The sequence below is a fragment of the Adiantum capillus-veneris genome, chromosome 27 (assembly GCF_014529385.1).
Source record: "Adiantum capillus-veneris isolate H3 chromosome 27, ASM1452938v2, whole genome shotgun sequence".
Taxonomy (NCBI): Eukaryota; Viridiplantae; Streptophyta; class Polypodiopsida; order Polypodiales; family Pteridaceae; genus Adiantum; species Adiantum capillus-veneris.
Genome location: NC_140957.1, coordinates 40,178,813 through 40,204,286, shown reverse-complemented (window position 1 = coordinate 40,204,286; position 25,474 = coordinate 40,178,813).

Here is a 25,474-nt window from a genome sequence, read left to right as displayed (position 1 = left end):
TTGAAAATATTAAAGTACGAAGAATCTTGCCACCCTTACCTTGCTCTATCAGCTATACTAAGATGCCTCACTGACCTTGTCAGTTCTCTCTAACTGGAGATGACAGTCCTACCAGACTTAACTAGAGTAGTGAAAGAATGTTTCTTTCAAAAGATATCACAAATTCCCAAAAAATGGTTATCCCCACCGATGAACCTGGCTTACATCACAGCTTGCTCTTGATTTTCAAACTATATCTAATAAATGGTTCATAGTCGGGCTTGACGAAAGCTCTAAGTATCCCACTCTTATCTGCAAAAACCTTGTTTGGAATGCTCCCCACGATCGGGTGTCTAGAAAAGAATTATGTAGAATTAACTCTTCATTACAAATAGTTACCAATAACATCTCAAAACACTTAGGGAATCTAGGCTATTTGGTACTAAACACTAAACTACCAGTTTTGTTTTCCACCTACAAAATACACAAGCATAAGTTCAGATGGATTTTTGACGCTTCCAATGGTATATTTACTGATATTACCAAGGATATCACTCTTTGCCTTGACCTAATATTAGTAGAGTTAGAACTTATTGGTGACACTAAATAGAAAATCTGCCACGACTTCCTATAAGTACTATACAACCCCTCTTGGCTAACAAAATACTCTACGGAGGTCTCACTTAACCTCCCTCAACAAATCTTCCACATTTTTACAACAGATATCACACAATGATGAAAACATCCCCCTTGATGGGGTTCTTGGCCTTAAGAGTGTTCTTGCCAAGGTGATTAAGATAGCTTTCTCCAATGCTAGAAAGAAGTCTCTTTTCTACATTTCTCTTTCCAAAAAACCTAGGTGGATAAAAAATACTTACTCCGTACACTCCTTACACTTTAGTGAAGAGAAGCTTTGTCTCTATATCTCATGGTTGCTTGAAAACTGTACTATAGTTTCTGGTGGGACTATGTTTCAACCAATGCCTAGGCATCCCCATGGGATTTTCATGTTCTCCACTTATGTGTAATATTTACCTAACCTTCTTCAAATACAAATGGTTTCTCCAAGCCATGGAACATAGGAAGGAAAAACTCTCACTGTTCAGACATACTTACAGATATATGGATGACATACTTAGCATCAACAATAAAGCGTTCCTCAAGGAAATCAGCCCAATCTATCCTCACTGTCTTAAGATTGAACCAACTTTGTTACATGAGTTCATAACACCCAACGGGGCTTTTTGCACTTCGGTACAGTTCCTTAACCTATCTATCTCCCTTCATATTCCTTCTGTTGGAGGGTACAACGTTAGGTATGTGTGGAAAAGAGATCTCCTTAAACTACCACCTTTGGAGTTGATTAAGAGGAAAAGTAATAGGGCTCATAAAGCAACGATCAACACTTGTATCAGCCTACTGTATTTAATCATCTACTCCTCTTCCAACTTCCTCCTTGCTTGGAGAGATATAAAACTACTAATAGCAAAATATTGTCATAACAGATTTAATAGAAAACAAATAGTCAACTTAGTTTTACAAACTCTTACTCAGCATGACTTGCCTCGGTTACACTTTAAACAAGAGAATCTCATTTCTCTAATAAGGTAGTAGGCCCATTCACAATGGGCCTACTAGAGACTCATTCCGTTTGGTGCCTTGGATAGGGCGGGAACACACACACACACACACACACACACACACACAGTGGTACTTAAGAGCTCTTGGTCTATTTATTAACTCTTGAAGCTTCACTTCCATAAAATCCACACCATGGGACTCGGCCCATCTCTAATACTGGCAAATACACATTCTTTCCTAAGTAGTTTACTACCCTATAACCAAAACTTGCCGTGAAGGCGCTAGGGTTTTCTCTCTGCAAGCATAGGCGGCCTCGCTGTCTCAGAAGGGAGTCATTCCACTCATGCCAATTCTGCTCATTGTTGCAATTTGGCGGCCCACCACCCTCCTCTATATAAAGAGGTGAGGGTGCTTCTCTGCCCCTCACTTAGCTTTGTTTGTTGTTCTGCTTAGAAAGATTTGCGTTGTGTTTTACAGTGAAGCATGGAGAGCTCGCTACAACTGTCACGTAGGTTGGCCACTCGGCCCATGCATATTTCTTTGCAAGTTTTTTTGAAAAGGGAAGCATTTTATTCTTTGATGAAACTACTGTGGATTGTGTTTAATATTGGGCATGGTGTTTTTTCTCTGAACCTAGTTACGATCCTCCATGGCTGGGAGTATATATCTCCGTTGGTGTTGCGTGGCTCCCCTCCTCAATCTTGGTCGTCTTGATCTCCTCAACTCTATAGCTCGGTCAATGAGAATACCGTTGGTGTGTGTATGGGTGGGAACCGAGCTCTATGGTGGTGGTGGCCCCTCTGCCTCTGTGGTACTCGGACTGAGGAAATTTGAGATGCGTCTCTAGGATTGTCTTTGTCTATGCACTCTTAATAGTGAGTCTCTATGTCTCTATATCTCAAGTAGAAATAATCTGAGACATCTCTGATCCTAATATTTCATGACTCTATCTAACGAGTCAAAACCATCTCTGAATAAACAGTGAAAGCGTCCCCGAATCTCATAGTAGATTGTGCAGTGACATATGAAGTGAAACTCTGTCTCTGGCTCTGCATGGCATAACTGACATATCCTCCTGTCTATTGGTATGCCTCTGTATCTACTTGTCTCAACACCAAGCTGGTGTGAAGATGTGCGTATCTGGCCTATGGCACATCATAACCCATGAGATAGATGTGTGTCCATGTAGCTGGGCCGTGTGACAAATTCGTCTGCCATGAGTTGGAGAAGATGCTCTCTATAGAAAGCCCTCTTCGTACCCAACTCCCGTGATGGCTCTACCCATGTCCTCCTTGTATCAAGTTGGAAAAGATCTTGCAGAGAGAGAGAGAGAGAGAGAGAGAGAGAGAGAGAGAGAGAGAGAGAGAGAGAGAGAGAGAGAGAGAGAGAGAGAGAGAGAGAGAGAGAGAGAGAGAGAGAGAGAGAGAGAGAGAGAGAGAGAGAGAGAGAGAGAGAGAGAGAGAGAGAGAGAGAATGAAATGAAATGAAATGTTATATTAACGTCTTCAAAAGGCCAAAGTTACCTATGAGACCAAAAAGTTACAATGCGGTGTATCTAATACAAAGTCAGATTAACAAAATAAATTAAACTAGGATAACAAAATATAAATATTGCGGGATCCTAAACTAAGCAGTACAATGTGAAGACAATATGGGAGGGGAGGAGAGAGAGAGAGAGAGAGAGAGAGAGAGAGAGAGAGAGAGAGAGAGAGAGAGAGAGAGAGAGAGAGAGAGAGAGAGAGAGAGAGAGAGAGAGAGAGAGAGAGAGAGAGAGAGAGAGAGAGAGAGAGAGAGAGAGAGAGAGAAATTGTCCTTGAAGGTCAAATATGGCCTACGGGATCAAATAAAACATGTCGCATCTATGTTTGAGCTGATCAATGACTCTCGATGGTTGAAGAATGTGGATATGAGGGTGGCCATTGAGAGTCCACAATTTGGTTGGGAAAGAAAGGTATGTTTGAATTGTTATGGGTAAGGAAAGCAAGCTTGAATGTGATTGAAAAATGACCACATGCAAATGGCGTAGTTTCCACACAGGAAGGGACTCTCTCCCATGCCCCAATAATTCGTGTCACATGAAGGGAGTGGGAGATTTGTTGGATATGGTGCAGATTGTAGGGAAGGAGATAGGCTCAAGCATGTATGGTGAGTATGGTTTTCTCTCTCATAAAAGAACATTGTTTTGTAGTTGCGGGCAATGTGGGTGGTGTATTGCATTCATAAAGTTCAAGCCTCCCAATTTCTCACATGCCATGATTCATTGGTGTTATAGGAAAACCTTATTCACTGTTGTGTTGTGAAGGAATTGTATTGCAGTTCTTGATGTCCTGCATCCATGCTAAGCTCAATATTTTTCTTGTATGAAATTTGGCACTTTGTCCCAACCATAAATCCTAGAGAGTCCTACATTCTTTCAACAATCCAAAACAAAGTAATTAAAAAGACATCTCGTGATTGCATTGTGCATACGGGGCAAAAGTTTGGTGCATAACTCTTCTTGATCAAGGATCAAAGTGAAATATGATATCACACTAAATTTGGAGTATAGTTGGGATACCTTGCTTCAAAAAGGTGCTGACTCAAAGGATAGATAAGGCGATAAGAGTACTAATGGTGGTTAAGGCTTTGGAATCATGGTTGCTACCTTCACTTCCAAAAGCATGTAGGATTCAAACTGAGGGCCTTTGAAGAAAGGTTTAAAGTAGTAGTCCTTGGTCGATGATGGATGCCACATCAATTTTGGAGCGATAAGGCGAGAAGACTATTAATGGTGGCAAAGGCTTGGAAATCATGGTTGCTACCCTTAGTTCCAAAGCATGCAGAGGTGGGATTTAAAGTGAGTGCTACATAAGAAATGCTTGAAGTGGTCGAGGATGGATGGTGTAATGTCAATGCTACAAATAACTATTGCACGCTCCCTATCTTCTATAGGTCAGACATAGTTGCAAATGCAAATACTACTTATACAACATATCTTTTTACTTCCTTCGTATACAATCCGATGAAGTCGATGTGGAGGGCTTTGGAGCATCTCTATTATGTGCTCCACAAATCTCTCATTGATAAGTGGTGTTATGACTCTTATGGAGCTTGCTTGTCCATCGTGTTTACAATCACTATGTGTTTACGAGCAAAAAGTGGATGTCTTGTGCTTGATATGTTCATGGCTCTCATCGCTATGAAAACATGATGTGTTTCGTGTTTGGGATAAAGAAACAAGATGTGCTCGATGTTCAAGAAAGTAAAATCTTGATTTGGGAGGTTTTCATGAGCATTGATTATTAGTTGGTGTAGACATAAGTGGTAGATTGTTTCAAAAATAGTGTGATAGTTGCATTTTTCATTTTCTGATGTGTACCCAATATACAAGTTGTTAGGTCCTTTTTTGAGAACTTTGTTTGAGGAACTCTTACTGATTACCAATGCAAGGCTCTTATTGACCAAAACATGAAGCATACGATGTTTCCATATCGTGAAGCTTGTTGTGAGTGCGCGAATGCGGTGCGTGTGCAAAGAGTGAGAAAAGGAGAGAGAGAGAGAGAGAGAGAGAGAGAGAGAGAGAGAGAGAGAGAGAGAGAGAGAGAGAGAGAGAGAGAGAGAGAGAGAGAGAGAGAGAGAGAGAGAGTACACAGGATGTGGGTAAAGCTCTGAAATCTCACTGTATGAGCACAATGCAAGAATGAGTGAGAGCTCCTTATTCTCTGTATGTATAAAGAATAAGGAGATAAATGTGGGCGAGTGGACACTTCCCAACGGACATGGGCAAAGCACGGTGAGGCACACCGTCTTTACCTAACATTCTCCCACTAAAGGCTGTGTCTTGATAAATGGCAAGAAGACTAGCCTACAACTAGTATATACAAGAGGTGAGAGAAGATGGCTCTCAACCTATGTCCACTGCCTCACTCCAAACACGTGAGTGCATCTGTAATCGCTCTAGTGTAGATGCAACATGCATACCACTATGGCTAGAGCTACGATGACACTCCTAATGCAGGTATCGAGTGACGACCTGCATGGCTTCACAATGCACAATGCCAGTGTCAGTCATCGCACAACTGACAACTCCCACTGCAAATACACCAACCGCATAAGCAAGATCAGATCTCGAGACCAAAAGGTCAGACATGAGAGACCCAAAAGCCGATGAAACATGCATTATGAGTGTCAATCTATCCCTGTCAGTAACCTCAGTGCCATATGCATCCTCATCATCATCAGGAACCACCTGACTATGCATCACCATCTCAGCATCGTCTGGCAAAGGCATATCTACTGAGATTGACTGCAAAATCAAAAAATCAGCACCACTGCAATCACACACAGCTGTCTGAAGGACACATTCACCCTCAAATGTATCAGACGCATCATAGAACAATGCATCAGTATCTGGCTCAACTGATGTGACCTCAACTGATGTCTGACCAAGATGTGCATCCCCAGAGATACCACTGTCTGTGTGAACCTCACCACAAGACAAATATACAACCTCTTGTCTCTCGCTCTAAACATGGCTGCAAATACACAGAGACTATACCACCTCGTGTGTCAGAATTATGCAAAGGGTATAGCAGACCACTCCTATCACCTCTGGCTATCACCAGTGATCCCCTATGCATCTGAAATGATCACTCTCCAAGAAGTACACAATGTCCACTACCCTGCAACTGCCGCATTGAAATGAGACTCTGACCGAGTCTTGGTACAGAACGTACATCTCGTAGCGTAAGCAATGCACCGCTAGGTAAAGACATGCATACATCTCCAACACCCTCTATGTTATATATTGAACCATCAGCAAACTGCACACAACCAAGTCTCCCACTAGAGAAAGAACAAAACAAATGAGGATGTGGCGTCACGTGAAAAACTACATGCTCGTCTACTAGTAGAAAACTCGTAGACAATGTGCTATCCCAAGACACAAAGTAGCCTGAAGGCAAGCTAAACTCAAAAGTGACGTGCCTGTCACATGCATACTCTCTAGCATCTATCCTCATAGTAGCACCATGCATCTGCCTCTTCTGCTGGATCATACGCCTGAAGCAACGGCACCTAATATGCCCATTGTGGCTGCAGTGCCAACATGTCAGTCGTGATCGTGAGCGAGAACAACCTCTAACCTGAAGCGTCTCCATATCCATGCCAAAACTATGGCAAACAATGCTTGAGATCACAAGACTCTCCCACCCGAGAGTAAACCACTGTCTCAAGCAAAGAAGGCAAGCAAACGGTCAAGCTCACTAGCCTCTGCAATAGGGATACATAGCTGGCAAAATTTTGGCAGTCTCTCCTGAACTGAAGCAAAAAACTTAACAGTAAATCGCAATGGAGACAACAAAAAATGCCCAAATGGCCTAGGAATATACTCGTCCGGAATCACCTCATAAAGTCATACACAGAGCCAAACTGCTTTAGCCGGAGTATCACTCAATGGTGCCACAAATGACATACATATGTGAGTAAAAAACTGTTGCCAAAACGTGTCAATAAATGAACAATGCGCCAGAAAACTGTAGCATACACAACCCTGTGTAAAAGTGGGAGTCAAAACTCGACCACTAAACCATCAAAGAGTAAACTATGGATACGCATAACCATGGCGAGAATCAGAGAAAAATCTGACATAGTTTTTCCTGAAAACTGAGCAAAAACTCAAGTACAATCTCTACCATAAACCATAACACTACTCAATGTAATTGAGTAGAAATTTCAAAATGGCTCCACATTTTCACATACAATGGCAATCCGCACTCAACGTACATCAATGAAGTGACCCGACATAAGAAAGCGCCAAAAAAGTTGCAATCTGAAAACTTGATCAATGCGAAAACAATGCTCTCAATAGAGCTTACTAGCACTTGAAAGTGCTCTCCAAAATGCATGTACAATGGACATCAACCATGCACCATAACCATATACAAATCGATTCGCAAAGACCATGAATCCAAGCACAAATCAATGCCAAAGTATCCTTTGAAAACCTGTGAAAGAAGCTCCACCGGTGTGCTCCTAAAACCGTGTCTCTCAAGAGACCGCTTCGATGGTGTGTATATGCCTTTGTACTTCGTTGCCCAAATCTACCAAAAACCCTCAAACCACAAGCTTTGCACAAGCTTAAATTGCATCTTCAGCTCAACTTTTATGCACCTAATTTCGAGCACCTGCCGTGCTTTTAAAATTGCATCAAACTCGCATACTACGCGAAAATAAAAAACCTGCAATTTTTGTATACAGGCAGTTTGAGGTGAATATCATAAAAAAGGTGAGGAATTTACAAAACGTTTCTTCTGCAAAGATGTAAACCACGTTAAAATAGATTGGGCAATGAGCAGAATCTTTAGATCTATCTTCTACAAGGGGAAAAACGAATCTGAACACAATGCTTTTGCGTACAGAGTTTTTAGGGCAGCACCTTCATTTACACACAATCCTCCACACTCCTTATTGAGCTTCCACAAGAGCATACATCAGTCTCAACTGAGCTCACAAGCCCCCATTTCATTCTCACAAAGCTCTAAGCTTTTTTGATCTCTCCACCGCTAAGAACGAGCGAGCTATCACCTCAAAGCTCTCGAAGACGTCGTGCTCTCCACGATCACCATGCGTTCTGATACCAATTGTGAGTGCGTGAATGCGGTGCATTTTCGGAGAGTGAGAGAGAGGGGGGGGGGGGGGAAGAGAGAGAGAGTACACAGGATGTGGGTGGAGCTCCCAAATCTTACTATATGAGCACAATGTGAGAATGAGTGAGAGCTCCTTATTTTTTGTATGTATAAAGAAGAAGGAGATAAATGTGGGCAGTCAGACACTTTCCGACGAACATGGGCAAAGCACGGTGAGTGACACCGCCTTTACCTAACACTTGTATCACCAAATGTCATGATGCCATACTCTTCTTTCTTAGAATGTCCATCCACAACTGAAAAGAGAAAATACAAGAAAGTGTGACTAGGAATTTACACTAAAATTTTGTGGAAATTTTGGCAGTCTCCTCTGTAAAAAGATTAGAATGCCAAGAAAAACTCAGTAAAAACAATGCGTAAATTGTAAAAAAAATGATGACAGGGCATCAATTGGAATATATTGCTCAAAAGAATTGTAGAAAGACTACTAACTTGGTGTCAAAGCACCTATACACTTCTATCCATATCCTATGGTGAGGTCACGAGTAGGGATCACCAACAAATATGTAAACTGTCAAGACCTATGATAGCCAACTAGATTTCCTCCAATTGTGGACAAGCTCTCTCCCTCTCTCTCTGTTGCTCTCTACGATATTCGAGAGCGTGTGTGTATGTGAACCAATAGAGAGAGTGACAAAGATGTTCGCCTATCTAATACATTTGTCGTATAGATTAAATATGACAATTTTAGCTTAAAGTGAGATTATTGGTTACTACTGTCTGAATAGGTAGCGGAGAGGCAAGGAATACAAAAATTGACCTTCGATCCTGTGGAACAAGCAATGCCTGTAGTGAATTGAGGTAAGATTCCTTTACATCAATAAGATTCATTAATGTACAGGTGGTCGTCGCTTACATGAACAGATTCTTAAATCAAGGCTAATGAAATTTATATGTGCAAGTCTTATCTTGCATTGTACTTAAGAGGGGTATTTTGGGAATTTCTGTAAATTTCAAGGGTATTTTGGTATTTTTCCCTTATTATTATGATGATTATTGTTATCTTTTGGGGTGCCAAAGTTCTATCAACATTTGGTCATGAATTAATGTGGTAAGTCTTCTAGATTCTTAAATGTGCAAGGAATGCCATTGTAGATGGAAGTTTTGCATATGATTTTTGAGCTTTGTATTTGCCTTTCTCTAGATGTTTGCCTAGGTTTGTGAGTCTTATTTCAATGTCCTCTTTGGGAGTCCGTAGAAATATTCTTGGTTTTTGGCCATGGAAGGGGCATCCCTTAGTGTTATAATTCCTTGAAAAATGTAGGCTTGCCTTGTGTTTGCATGCCTAGGGTTTGTGCTATGTTTATGGCTAAGAACAATGTGATGCTATATTTGTTGCTAAAAACAGGGCAACAACACCTAGTTTGTTTAAATAAGTTTCTCATTTGTGGTACGGTACCATCTTCTTGCACTAGTTCGAGACTCAACCTTAAGCATTTGCGTTTTCAATCCAAGAATGTAAAGGTTGTGTGAGACTTGCACTCACTTGGTGTAGGAATATAAGTGGACACACACACACACACACACACACACACACACACACACACACACACACACACACAGAGAGAGAGAGAGAGAGAGAGAGAGAGAGAGAGAGAGAGAGAGAGAGAGAGAGAGAGAGAGAGAGACAGAGAGAGAGAGAGTAAAATTGTCCTTGAAGGTCAAATATGGCATATGGGATCAAATAAAACATGTCACATATATGTTGAGTTGACACACACACACACACACACACACACACACACACACACACACACACACACACACACACACACACACACACACACAGAGAGAGAGAGAGAGAGAGAGAGAGAGAGAGAGAGAGAGAGAGAGAGAGAGAGAGAGAGAGAGAGAGAGAGAGAGAGTGAGTGAGTAAAATTGTCCTTGAAGGTCAAATATGGCCTATGGGATCAAATAAACATGTCGCATATATGTGGAGTTGATCAACGACTCTCGATGCCTGAATGTGATTGAAAGATGACCACACATGCAGAGTATAATTCTTAATCTCTCAACTTGAAAGGGGCATAGTGTCCATACGTGAATGGACTCTTTCCCATGCCTTGGAGCATAAAACCCTTCCTTCAAAAAGAGGTCAAATCAATGTAGATAAGGCTGGAAGACTACTAATGGTGGTAAATGCTTGGGAATCATGGTTTCTACCCTTAGTTCCAAAGAATGCAAAGGTGGGATTCAAAGCGAGCGCTACAGGAGAAATGCTTGAAATGGTTGACAATGGATAGCATAATGTCAATGCTACAAAGAACTATTGCACTTTCCCTATCTTTTGTAGGGCAAATAGAGTTTCAAATACAAGTACTATTTTTAGAACAAGTCTTTTTACTTGCTTCATATGCAATCCGATGAAGTCGATGTGGAGGGCTTTTATGCATCTCTATTATGTGATCTACAACTCTCTCCATGCCCATTAATAGGTGACACAATAATAAATGGTATTATGACTTTCATGGAAGCTTGCTTGTCCATCATGTTTGTCATTTACTTCAGCCCATGCACTCAATTTATTTTGGATTATAGTTCAAATTGACTTTTCCATAAGAGATCTAACTACAAGGCTGAAAAAGAGCATGAGAAATTACGATCACTATGTGTCTATGAGCAAAAAAGTGATTATCTTTTGCTTGATATGTTCATGCTCTCGTCGCTATCAAGCTATTGGAACTGGATGTGTTCACTACTTGACTATAATGAAAATATGACGTGCTCATGTTTGGGATAAAGAAACAAGATGTGCTCGATGTTCAAGAAAATGCAATCTTGATTTGGGAGGTGTTCATGAGCCTTGATTATCAGCTGGTGTAGACATAAGTGATAGATTGTTTCAAGAATAGTGTGATAGTTGCATTTTCCATTTTTTAATGTGTACCCACCGATGTGTACCGAATATACATGTTGCTAGTGTATCCATGGTCACTACCACATCAATTATTTTAGCAATTGCAATTTGCAGTCCACTAAGAGCTAAAGAGGAGGTGTTATAGTTATGCATCTCATGTGAGCGTTGAAGTCTAGATAGCTATAGAGGAGGTGATATAGTTATGTATCTCCGTTGTAGTCTAGCTAGCTATGGTGGATGGTAATATGATAGATCAAGCTCCAAAGTATTTGAGAAGTGTAGAAAGAAGGTAGAATGTGGAGAGAGTAAGAGCAGCATGAGCTTAAAGATGAAAAGTGAACCACATCTTTTATTGAGAGACTAGCCTTTATATAGGCTTTTCAACAAGGGCACATCTTTTGAGGTATTTTGAGACTTGACAGACCTCAAGCAAAGGGCATAATATCTAGGGTTTACAATAAGATAGATAGATGATGACATATCATGCGAGGGGATTCACACACAGAGTACAACAAGTCAGGGAGATAGGGGCATTTTAGGCCTTTCTTATCAACAACTTTGATGATGTGGTAGTGTCTAAGCCATTTACAAAAAGGAGTGTCCAAGGGACAATATTTTTCGAGATGGCAAGAGTAAAAAAAATTAAAATATTTTTGAAGATGAAAGCGAACATGAAGCGATCTACTCTCTTAGGTGGGCTTAACGATGGTCCTCCAAGATCGTTAGCAAACCAACCCCCACATATCACCTACGTGCACCAAAATTGCCTTATTTACCCCTATATACGAGACCCGCATTTTTTAAATTTACATGTTTTGTATTACAAAGCCTCCCTATTGTACACTCATGTGATACCATACGGTTATTCTCAATGAATACCTTGTGAAGACTAAAACAAATGTCTTATGTTAGTGACATTGTGCAATAGAAAGCTTTCACTTGTGGCTCACCATAGCTTGAGATTAGCTAATTTAGGATGCTAGCATGCAAAATCTCCCATCTTAATTAAGAGATCGATAGGTAATAACTTACTGTAATTTACCTTATCAAGCTATAATACCAGATGAATTACAGCTAACTACGGTGAACGAAAAGGGAATAGATCAAGATCTATATATATATATATATATATATAGATATTGTCATTTAAAAACGACCAGATTCCCTTGGGAATCATCCAAGGAACCATTGTAAAAAATTGTAGTATAGCTCAAATCATCAAGATGCCTGCTCTGCTGACACTAAGCTCTTGGTTAGATGTGGTACATGTCTGACACCTTGAAGCATATATTTAGTGCCATTATGCATGCATAACTTTACATCTCCAATGTCAAAAATGTCAAGCGGAAAGAAGTCACCAAGCTTGACTGAACCATGCATATAGGCATAACTGGAAAACCATTCCTATGGGGAGTAACATGGAAATTAGCACCTCAATCAACGGTCCAGTTTTGCACATAACACTCATCAAGATCCAATAATGCATCCATACTCAAATCAATATTGAGTATCAAGAAATTTGACGATTGCATCACATCAAGAGCAATCTTAGCTGGTGGAAACTCAACTACATTGAGATCCTTGATTTTAACACTCCTCTAAGGAGGGTCTGACTTGACAATGGCTTTACACTTTTCACTTGAAAAATGCAACAATCTTTCTTCAAATGGAATTTCTTGTGGCAACGATAGAATTCCACATTGTATAGGTCACATCCACGATTCTTGCTACGTGTAACCAACTACCATCGCAACTATGACTACAACCTCTTTGGCTGGGACGACCATTACTAGCCATATATGGATCACCATGCCCACTAGTGTCAAGAGACTGACGTCTAATCTCTTTTGTGGGTAGAGCACTAGTAACATCACTGAAAACAAGCTCGCCCTTAGGGTATAGTTACTAATGGTAGTGTTTAAACATGTCCCATGATGAAGGCAAAGAACATAGCAAGAAAATAGCTTTCATTTCATTATCAAAATTGAATCTTTTAGATGTAGGTTACAAAATAAGTTGTTGAACTCATTCAAATGTGAACTTACATTGCTGCCCTCTTTTGTGTTTAAATGCATGAGATTTTTCATAAGAAAAACTTTGTTCGAGGCACTCTTGCCATCCCAACCTAAAGCATAACGACTCCCATAACTCCTTTTCGAGCGAATGGTCACCATAACACGAGCATCAAGCTCCTCCCATTGATTATGAGTTGAAGGCCCTTATTGAGCCAAAACATCATTTCCATATCGTGAAGTTTTGTGCCATAAAACTTCTTGATGTAATACTCTTCTTTCTCAAAAGGTCCAGCCACAATTGGCAAGAGAAAATGCAAGAGAGTGAGACTAGAAATTGATGGGCGAAAATTTTTATGAAAATTTCTTCAATCTCGTTTGTACAGAGATCAAAACCCCAAGTAAAACCCAGCAAAAACAATGCATAAATTGTAACAAAGTGCTGATAGGGCATTATTGACATATATTGCACAAAAGAATTGTTGAAAGACTACCAACTTGCCCTCAAAGCACCTATATACTTCTATACATATCCTATGGTGAGGCCACAACTAGGGATCTCCAGCAAGTCTGTAACCTGTCAAGACCTGTGACATCCAACTGGACATCCTCCCACTACTGGGCAAGCTCTCTCTTTCTCTCTCACTCTCTATGATATTTGAGAGTGTGTGCGTATGTAAACCAACAGAGAGACTGACGAAAGATGTTTTCTTATCTATCTACATCCTATGATCTCTTGCTTTTATGTAAGATATCCCCTTACTAATATATGTAGTAAATAATAAGGTATGTACAAATGATGGGCAGTCGGACAAGAGAGCCCCTTACTCATCTATCTAGTAAAGAGTAAGGTGTCGTACAAATGATGGGCGATCGGACGCCTTTGGTGCATCCGATTGGGTAAGAGACACAGTGCCTTTACCCCAATAGCAAAAGAGTCCAAATCAAAATTCTAAGCACATCAAAGCTCTATGAGTTCTTCCAAAAGACTTATCAACCTGATTATGCTCACCACAACTCACCAAAATTGAAGAAATTGAGTAGGGGGGTATTGAAATATTAGGTATTACATAAAGTTGAAAAATATGAAATAAGGAAAAAATTTAAAAGCTACACACAAATTAAAGAGAACAATTTTAGCTTAAAGTGAGATTGATGGTTACTACTATTAGAATCTAGGTAGTGAAGATATGAATAAATAATTGACCTCTAATCCAGTGGACACCTAGACTCCGATCTGGCTCTACTCCAGATAAGATCCTCTGACAGTAGAGAACGCCTACAATTCCACATACATGAACAAGGCAACTATGGAGAAGAGAGATCATTGAGGTGGAAAGAGACAAGACATCTGAGAATGAGAGAGAGAGAGAGAGAGAGAGAGAGAGAGAGAGAGAGAGAGAGAGAGAGAGAGAGAGAGAGAGAGAGAGAGAGAGAGAGAGAGAGAGAGAGAGAGAGAGAGAGAGAGAGAGAGAGAGAGAGAGAGAGAGAGAGAAGGCTCTCCATGCTGATAACAAACTATTCATACAAGTGACCAAGGGTGTTCCATCATAGAACTGACATGCTTCAATGGATAGACCCAAGGTACACACAAATGGTATGGTTATTTCCATATGCTCTTGCACACAATTATGGCTAAAATTATGCTCACATCTTATAGGGAAAAAACTAAATACTTTCCCCTACAATTACCTAAAAACCTGAAGAAGCTTCATTGAAACAGAGAGAGACAACCGCTAGTGGCCTAGGGCTTCCCACAAAGAGCACCCTCCTTGGACTACACACTACTACACTAAGAGGTGCCCCCCTTGCCACATATATACTACCTAAGGCAAAATTCCCGATCAAGATCTTAGACGTCACGCCATATGAACATAGGGGAAAAAGAGGAGAAAATGGGAACATAGAGCAGAAGAGGGCACCAGGGCCCAAGGAAAAAATAGGAGAGGTTGGGATAAATTTTCCCAAGCCTACAAGATCCTACATGGCCATGGAAAGAACCAAAAGAACAAAGCTAAACATGGCAAGATGAATCCTAACATGAGAAAACTACCTCTCTCCAGTCGAGCACAACCACAAAATAGCTCTCTCTCCCTATCACCTATCCTTGGAAGACATAGGGATTAACTAGAAAAATCCAAAGAGATACCATAACTCTAACAACTACAAAGACCAAGGCATTGAGGACCAGTTCAATGCTTTTTGCATAGCAATGACAAAAAGAAAAATCAAGTTGTTGAGCGTTGGAATCCATCTATGGTGGAGATGGAAATTACATTCTTTTTTTCTTTTGCCATACTCACAATTGTGAGTGGTAGTGTTGTATTAACTTATAAAATAGTGTACATCAAGCCTCAAGCACAATTTTTTTTTATTAACTTAGAAAAGAGTGGACGTCAGCCCTCAACCACAACCAATGCCTTAAGGAGCCCAAAGATACAGAGGGTGCATAAACAACCTAGTTGTGTTACGACTAGTAGACGGAAGCCCATAGTTAGCATTTTTTGAGTATTTGATGTTGAGTGGTGCTTGCTTTCACTTTTCACATATTTTATGTTTTCTTATAAGTGTATCCACTCAATAATTTTTATAAAGAGTATCCACTCACCATCTTCAAATTTGGACATTGCTAGGTTTCTTTTTGAAAACTCAAAGGTTTCTTGCTTTACAAGTTTTTTTTGAGATTGGAGACGTGTACAATCTTTGTGCATACTAGAATGGCTTGGCTATTGAGAACCTTTCCTCTTAGAATCACATCATTCTTGCTAACGTTGATCTTCCAAGTCTTTTGCACCCATTTGCATATTTTACCCAGAAGACCTCTCGTGGTCGGGCAGTCTTTGATTAAATGGAGGGGTTTTCCATTACAGCTTTACAACCTCTACATATGTTAGTGCCTATTCCTTTGAATGTTACTTTGATCCACATTGGTAGAGCCCCCCACAACACCTTCTAGAACAAATTGAGAACAACATTGGACATGAAGACCATTAAGAGACTAGTACATCGCACCCATTATCATTGTCTATGCTCTATTGTCCTACCAGGTTGGTTTCAAGGCCCATCACTTGTCCAAGCTAAGTTCGAAGTGAGTACCTAAATTTTTTATTCAAGGTTCACCAGTTGTCGAAGCTAGGACCCATTGAGGAATACAACCCTCTTTTCTATGACATTCTAGGAAGGTCCACCACCTATTGTTCTAAAACAAAGTTTAGATTACATAATTATACAAATATTGAAAGATACTCACCATCACAAAAAACAAGGAGACATCTTGTGGACACACAATACATCATTGTTAATCAATGTTTTTGCATTGACAAGTACACACCAAGGACATAATTCGTCTCAAAATCATAGTACCGATTTACAATTGTGTTATAGATATACTCTCTCTTGTCTCTTGCATACAACTATCCTACCAACCATGGCTTCCTTGTTTCTCTCAAGAAGCTTTGAAGTTGTCTATATGTTTGCCTCCACACTTTGGAAATATAAGCTATGTCCTTGGCATGTTCCACATCATCCATATGGAGAGTCATAAAAAACTTAGGTATTCTTTTAATCAAAATCCTCAAACATCTTTCAAATATGACTCAAATTTTTGTGAACAACTCTTCTAAATCCTAGCATGATGTTGGATTTTGGCAATTCTTGTTACTCATAACCATCTTGAACTTGATACAATGCTTAGGGAAGCATTTTTTAATGATGTGTTGCACTCTTGTTAAGTTATAGCAACTCCATATCCATAGCTCAAAGTATTCACGGCAAAAATCCAAAAACATCTCTGTGTTTGGTCGCACCACACATGAAAAACTTCATTTTTATCCTCCACAAGTTGCATGTGTTGATCCCAAGCTAGCATAGAATCTCCATGTTTTGTTTCAACTGTCATTAGAGGAAATCACTCTAGATCCAAGATAAGTACTCTTTTGATGTCCTTGACAACAAGTGGTAGGTGATATGGAGGTGGTTGAAGCATTGAACAAGGTCTTAGATGAGGTTGTCTGGGTAGTTCAATAGTTTCCTTCAAATCATGCGTGGTATATAGCCAATCCGTTGTCGAGAAATTAGCGGTCTTGCCGGGAAAGCACCGGGCTTATGGCTGTGAGAGTTTGTGAGAGAAATCAACAAAAACTATATGAAGGAATTAAACCATAGATGCCATGAAGACTAGGGTTTGGAAAGAAGTGCAATCAAAGAAGACCCACTCTTTCTCTCTTGCACTCACACACACAAAGAAAGAACACAAAAGAGAATGTCAAAACAATACAAAGATGAAAACATCAAGGCTATGGTCATATCGTATCATGGGTAGTATGAAAGGGTTAATAGATGAGTTAATGGCATTCAATCGTGGCTGACCAAATAGGCTACGAATTGTTCTTTGGAATTGTAGCTTTGTGCTTACCGTAGTATATATATTTTGTCTAGTGATTGGGATTAATTGTGTGTACAAATCCTCTTGGTTCATAGCAAGATAACTATGCTTACATCAAAAGAAAAATTATAGTCTATGAGAGGTAGTATGATAGGATCCGGTGATAGAAGTATTTCATTGAGCCTTTCTAAGCCAAAGAGAAACACTATACGTTGTTGAAAGTGTATTTTACGGCTAATCCATACGTTAATTCTAATAGATTGTACAGAGTGAAAGCGATAGAAATTATCATCATGTGGGTTATTCATCTAGGATAGTATGTGAGAAATGTAGATATGAGAGAAGTGAAGAGATGAGAAGTTTCCCTCCCAAGCCCTATTCTTGCCCGTAGGCAATAAGGATACTGCGGGGAGAGATGTACCTATAGCAAAGAGAACCTAAAACTTGTAGAGAGGATGAATTACTAAGAGTGAGAGAGATAGATTTGGTTAAGGAGATAATATTAGATATATATATATATGTTGGATTAGAGATGAAAAAGAAAACAATAAGAAATCAAGAAAACATCAATGTAAAACACATCTTACTTGACAAACCCTTTGGCACCATTATTGATGGAGAGAGAAGAAGAGGGGAGAACTCCACTTTGATTGATACGTCAAGTGCAAGACCTTCTTTGATTAGCGTTGATCTTCCAAGGATAGCGTACAAGAATGGCTCGTCTTCCTCTAGGAGAAAGTGTAGGCTTGGGCTTATGTTAATGGCTAAGTACAATTAGGCATTACTACTCACTCCCTCAAGAATTCCTCTCATCAATGGCTTGAATGCTTGAGTTCCTTTTCAAGGAAGAAGAGGTCCCCTTTTATAGGTGAAGGGAACCCCCAAGGGTTTACACAAGAAGAGAGGAGCCAGTGTGAATAGAAACTGGAAAAGTTGGAAATGAGCTGTCCCTGCATGATGTGGACAGATTGGGGTCCAGTATTTTGATCATATCTCCTCAACCGTGGCTCCAAATAAAAAAGTAAAAATATGGGCAGAAACTTCAGCTCATTAGCTACGATTTTTATTTTAAAATTGTTTTCCAATTCGGATTGGAACCTTGTGTAAAAAATTCATCAAAATAGGGTCCATTTCTGGGAGCAAAAGTCTTCCTGTGGTCCCCTTAGCCTAGACTTTCATTTAATTCCAAAGGAAACCTCATGCCATATGAAAGCATGACATTGCTCCTTGACAAAGTTTTGTAATCATGCTTGCAATAATGCATTAAAATAAGTGTATCTTTGAAATCATGCCACCTAGTGTCCCACTAGGATTTGATTCCCTCCTAGTAGCTATTTAAAAAGAAATATAAGAAAAATACATAGAATATATATATATTGGAGTTTACCCTAGATATAGGATCTAGCTAGGGTGTGAGATAATAATGAGATAGTCGAAATAAAGAATCAATGCTTTTTGCCCAAGTTAAAGAGGCGGAGCTATTGACGCTTTTTCCATAGTATTTTCTGATGGTAAAGTAAGAATAGGTTACCTTTGAGATAAATAATAGGATGAGATAGAAAGCTTATTATTATACTTAAATATGCATATGTACATTATAGGAAAGATAATTATGTATCTAAAAAATTACAAGATAACTCTTGTAGGATACGTTCCCACTATGTACGTGTCACAACACGACACCGTTTTCTTGTACTGACTCTGATATTGAAAAAAAAAAAAGATGTAATGACTATGAAACAATAGACGTGAGTTTTACATTGTCTTTCCTATGGTAATATTAGATGTAAAAATCCATCTTAAATATACTATTGCTATAAAGAATGTCAAATTGAAATCCTATACTCTTTTATGCTACACTCCTTCAAACTCAATATCGTAAAGTTCAACTAGTTGTTACTACTTGTCAAAGGTATGCTCGCAGTGCATAAGTTCTTAACCAATTCTTTAATGTAGAATGGGTGCTTAAGTCTCAAGTCTACCACTTTTCCAATAAAAGATCTGTTTGGATAAGGAAATAAAAACTCACAACGACTCGTGCAGTGGTCAAATAAATTTTCAATCTTGACTACTGTAACATAGGGTTTTGACGAATGTCTACTCAATCTTAGCATATATAGAATTGAGGTCAATTACTTGTGCAACCTAAGCATGGGACATTAATGTAAGGTCCATGGACATATTCTCAATTATGGAATAGGGATTTAGTCTCTACTCCCAAATGATCTAGGCTAGGACTCATTAAACGATGATGACCAAAATATCAACTGCTATCCATGTTAGAGCCTTTGTGGAAAAATGAGCAATGGGTTTCAAGGTCCACCACTTTTCCACAAACTTATGATTGTTTGTAGATGTTGGAATTAGGGTCGTAGAGAAACGCACACAACTTGGAGAAGACGAAGGAAGCTCAAAGCACACAATAGAGAGTGTGTTACTTAGTGTGCAATGGAAAGATAGATAGCCCTAGATGATGGGTGTATATACAATGCTCGGGGAGAAAAACCTCCTAAAGAGGGAAAAAATGCCCCGGCGGTCCTAGTGTGTTCACACACATCACTACCACATGTATATGGTAACAAATCCCCCCTGGAGTGATGCGGTGAACGAGAGCTGGCACATGAGTAAAGGGAACTGCCATGCCCTGAGGACATGATCAGTCCACAAAGGGGAGTAAGCCCAAAGCTTTGCGGAAAGCTTCAAGCTTCTCACGAGACAATGCCTCTGTGAAAAAGTCTAAAAGGTTGTCCTGTGTTGGCACATAAGCCAAGTTGATCTCTCCAGCTGAGAGCCTCTCCCTGACATAGTGGTAATGCACCTCAATGTGCTTTGTGCGAGCATGAAAAACTGGGTTCCTTGCAACTGCCAATGCGCTCTCACTGTCAATGTAGATAGTGTTGGCAGTGTCCTATCCAACACCCAAATCAGCCATAAGGCGTCTAAGCCATACACACTCAACCGTAGCTGTGAAGACTGCCCAGTACTCAACCTCACAACTCAAAGTGGCCACAGTAGGTTGCTTCTTGCTCAACCATGATATACATGAATTGCCAAGCATGAAACAAAAACCACTTGTGGACACTTGCGTGTCAAAACAACCAACCCAGTCTGAGTCCGAAAAAGCATGTAAGTCTGGCGGCAATGATCCCCCCTTGGGATAAAACAAGCCAAGATGTAAAGTGCCACTAAGGTAGCGGAAAATCCTCTTGACAGCCTGCCAATGCTTAGAGCCTGGGCTATGCATAAATCTGCTGACCCTGTGAGACTGCAAACTGAATATCCGGCCTCGTATTGCATACATAAATGAGGCAGCCAATAGCAGTTCGGTAAAGAGTGACATCAGTAGGATCGCCAGCATCATGTAGACTCAATTTCAAACCTGTTTCCATGGGAGTGGCAACAGGTTTGCAATCCTCAAGTCCAAACTTACATAGCAATGTCTATATGTAACTTTTCTGACACAAGGCAATACCACCATCACATTGCTTAAACTGTATACCCAAGTAATGATGCAACAACCTCGAATCTTTCATCTTGAAAGTAGCATTCAAATCAGCCTTAAATTCAGCAATATGTCTCTCATTTGGTCCAGTGATCTGCAAATCATCGACATAAAGAACCTCAATGAGAAGTACATCACCCTCATGCTTTACATACAATGTGCTTTCTGTTGGACTGTTATGAAAGCCTCGTTTAACCAAATGAGTGTCATCTTTCTCATACCAAGCCTGAGGAGATTGCTTCAACCCGTACAAAGCCTTCCTACATCTGCACACTTTGTCCTCTTGTCCTTTTATAACAAAACCGCGAGGCTGTGTTACATAAACTTCCTCAAATATGTCACCATTCAAGAAAGCAGTAACAATGTCTGATTGATGTACATCCCAACCAAAATGAGCTGCCAATGCACATAGAAAACGCATAGTAGTCATATGACAAGTGGGAGAAGAAGTCTCTTCATAATCTATGCCTTTTTGCTGTGCATAACCCTTTGCAACAAGTCGAGCCTTATGGCGATCGATATCACCATCCGGCTTGCGTTTCAACTTGTAAACCCACTTCTTACCAATGGCCTTTTGCCAGGAGGCAAATCACATAAAGTCCATGTGTCATTTTCCATAAGCGCATCATATTCTGATTGCATGGTAGCCATCCAGTTTTTTGAATTCTATGCTTCATCAAAAGACAGAGGCTCCTCAACATCATGTAAGCTAGACACAGCCAAAGCATAACAATCTGATGCATAAGATGCATGGCAAGAGCCTGAACGAGTACGACTAGACAAAGGTGCATCCAATTTACTGTCACGCAAAGTGTGCACCAGCCATTTTGGCATACCTCTAGCCTGCTCATTTTCAACCCTTTCCTCATCAAGTACATCATGTACATCTGCATCAGTAATAGGCTGATCTAAAACATTTTCAGAAACCCCCATAGGCTGTACATTTGCCTCATTGGAACTTACATTCGTATTTCCACCACTGAAAAGAGGCAACAAAGTGTCATAAATGTCCTGTGAGCTTACATTACTGTCTCTAGTACATGATAGCAAGGGGTGAACAGAATCTTCCACAAACACTACATCCCGTGAAACCAGAATACGTTTTGTTTGCAGATGATACAACCCGTAACCTTTGCTTTCAGCACTATAACCAACAAAAATACATTTGACAGCCTTATCATCCAATTTTCTGCGCTGCACTTGTGGCACCAAAGCATATGCCAAACAGCTAAAAACACGCATGTGCTCAATAGAAGGCTTTTTATCATGCCATGCTTAATATGGAGTAATAGACTGCAAAGATTTTGTAGGACACCTGTTAAGTACATAAGTGGCACACATGATGGCCTCAAGCCAAAAAGAATGCGGCAAAGCTTGACTTTTGGCCATACATCGTGCCATGTCCATCAGTGACCTGTTTTTCCTCTCAGCAACACCGTTTTGCTGAGGTGTATAAGGCACTGTACATTGGTGTTTTATCCCACGGCTAGCAAGAAATGCATTAAATTCATGAGACATATACTCCCCCCCTCGATCGGAACGGAGGGTGCCCATAGTACATTTCGAGACATTTTCAACCATAGCCAGAAATTGTTTGAAGCACATAAAAACTTCGGACTTCGCTTTAAGCGAAAATACCCATGCATGCCTGGAATCAATGAAAGTCACAAAGTCAAGGTAATTTCCCAAGGACGGAGTTTGCATGGGTCCACAAACATCACTATGCACAAGCTGCAACCTGCATGTGGCCCGAACTGAACCATCCTTTGGAAACTTAGAACGCTGCATCTTACCCAAAATACAGCCTTTACAAACATGTTTGACAGGTGCTTCAGGAGGCGGCAAAGAAGCAACCATATCAGATTTCTGCAAATGCAGCAAACTGGCAAAATTTAAATAACCAAAACGTGCATGCCAAAGTTTTGCATCTGAAATAGCCCTTAAATCTGCAACAGCATTTGCAAAATTTTGTCCACACTTGTCATACAAAGTGAGCTTATACATCCCACGACACAAAAGGCCAGATGCAACACTTTCATCACCAAAATTGAGATCATGAACTCTACATCTGTCATCCACAAATTTGACTACAAGTCCAAGTCTAGCAAGTGCAAATACAGACAAGAGATTCTTCTTGATCCCAGGTACATAAAGTGCATCAACAAGTGTGAAGGAACTGCCATTTGCAGCAGCAAGCACAATCTTTCCAACTCCGTGTTAACCCTCACGGCTTACGGACACCCCATCACCTACGACGGATGTGTATTATGTATTTGGTAGAGTCAGGTACCGGGCTTGTCGGTCCAATAGGAAAAGGGTAAGAGTGATCGCCGATGAGAGGCGCACTCTAACTGGGACATTCAAGGGATTAGTTGGCTAAGCATGGGCGCCCAAGTGTGAATGGGGTGAGCTCATATAAAAGCCAACTAAACCTAAAATTCACTTATTCTCTCATTTGTGCAATAGAAGAGTGCTCTTGCTCCATCTCCATCTCCATCTTCTTCTTCTTCACCTCCTTGTGTGTGTGTGTATGTGTGAGAGAGAGAGAGAGAGAGAGCGAGAGAGAGAGAGAGAGAGAGAGAGAGAGAGAGAGAGAGAGAGAGAGAGAGAGAGAGAGAGAGAGAGAGAGAGAGAGAGAGAGAGAGAGAGAGAGAGCGATTGAGCATTGCGGCGGCACGACGGCGGTGAAGCCGTTGAGCGCGACGTAGCAGCGTCTCCTTCTTCTTCGCGGAGAGGAATCCTCCACGGCAGGAGCATAGAGCGGTGAGTGACACACCATTGCCCTCTTTTGAGCTTACTAGTTAAGCTAGTTGTGTGCTTGGAGCCGTCTCTGGCTCGCACACAGTGTTAGGCAAGGCCCTTGCTTCGACAGTGCGGCAAGGAGCGCACATTATTGGCGCCGCTGCCGGGGAATCGCCCTGCACTAAGCCCAAGAGGCACTTTGTGCTTCTCCTATGAGTTGTTTGTAGTAGGAAAGAAGAGGAAGAGGAAGAGGAATGAGTTATTTTTCTGCAAGTTGTTAATTTCTGTATTGTCTGCAAGTTCTGTGATTTTTGTATAATGTTGTGTTTTCTGTTTGCACACAGTCTTTGCACAATTAGTAGTCGTTAGCTTGTTCGCAGTGAATGAATAAGTAGGAAGGCAGTTAGCAATTTCTGTTTGCACACAGTCTGTACACAGTTTTCTGTCAAGGTTTGCCTGCACACAGTCTTTGCACAGTAAGGTAGTGAGAGAGGGAGTAGGTGGACATTTAGCCCACTGTCAGTAAGCAGTTAGCAGAGTGGTTAACAGATTAGTTAGTGGTTAGCAGCACTGTTAGTAAGTAGATAAGGTAGTGAGCTGTCTGTGAGCTGTTGACAGAGAGGTTAGGTAGGTATTGACAGTGTGTGTGGCCAAGAAAGGGTCACCTAAACCGCGCGCAGTCGTCGCCTTAAAAAAATAAAAATAAAAAATAAAAATTTAAGCGTGAGTGACTGGGGGGCTACACTAAAATTTTGATCGGGATCGGGATCATTTCCCCAAGCCCAAGCCCAAGCCCAAGCCCAGGCCCAGGCCCAGGCCTCAGTCTTATGATATGTACTAGACTCACTCTTATATATATACCCTACCCCCTCAAGAGGGAATGAGAGCATGTGGGGCAAGTCCTCCACTCTCCTCCCTTGTCTTCCCACTTGCACCCTTAGACTTTCTAATTTGGGCCTAGTTCCCTACTAGAAATTGACGGTTTTAGGGATTCCGAGGGCATAAAGTGACCAAACGGAGGGCTGTAAAGCACGGCACGTCCCTCTGACCAAGACGCTCGTTTTGAGCTATCATACGTTCTATTCAATAGCTGGGTCAGAAAAAAAGGACCAAAAAATCAAAAAATAAAAAATTTTTAAGAAAAGACTTGGGTTGCAAAACACCCAAAAATACTAGGTGAGCAGCCTTCACGGGCACTCACTGACACTTCTAGGGGATCCAAGTCATATGAACCTATGCTCTGGACGAGTGTTAGAGCACGAGCATATTAGTAGTGCCTCCATTTACGCGGGCACCCATTATTCCTCCACCCTAGGTTCTGGACCTTCGGCTGGGACTCAAGGTAGCGCGACCCAAGATCCTCATATCGCGTCTAGTGGTTCTTCCTCTGACTACGAATTCATGGAGGGGTATCCTACACCAAATCCTGATAGTTCAAGTCAAGACATGCATGCCATGGGCCCACGGCCCGGGTCCAACGTGTTTAGCCGCTTAAAAGAGACCCTTAGTAGAGCTACTCGCTCCGAACATGCGGTTAATGAAATAAATGAAGGGAGTGGGGAAGTAAATTCGTCATTCATGCCTAAAATAGACCCTATGCTTCTTGAGAGTGTGCATGTGAATGTTCCATCCACTGCACCTCCTGATCCTTTAGGACTATCTCCCTCTGAGGTTTTACTACCCGATGGTAGGAGTCTTGCCGAAGTACAAGAGATCGAATGCTATATGCAA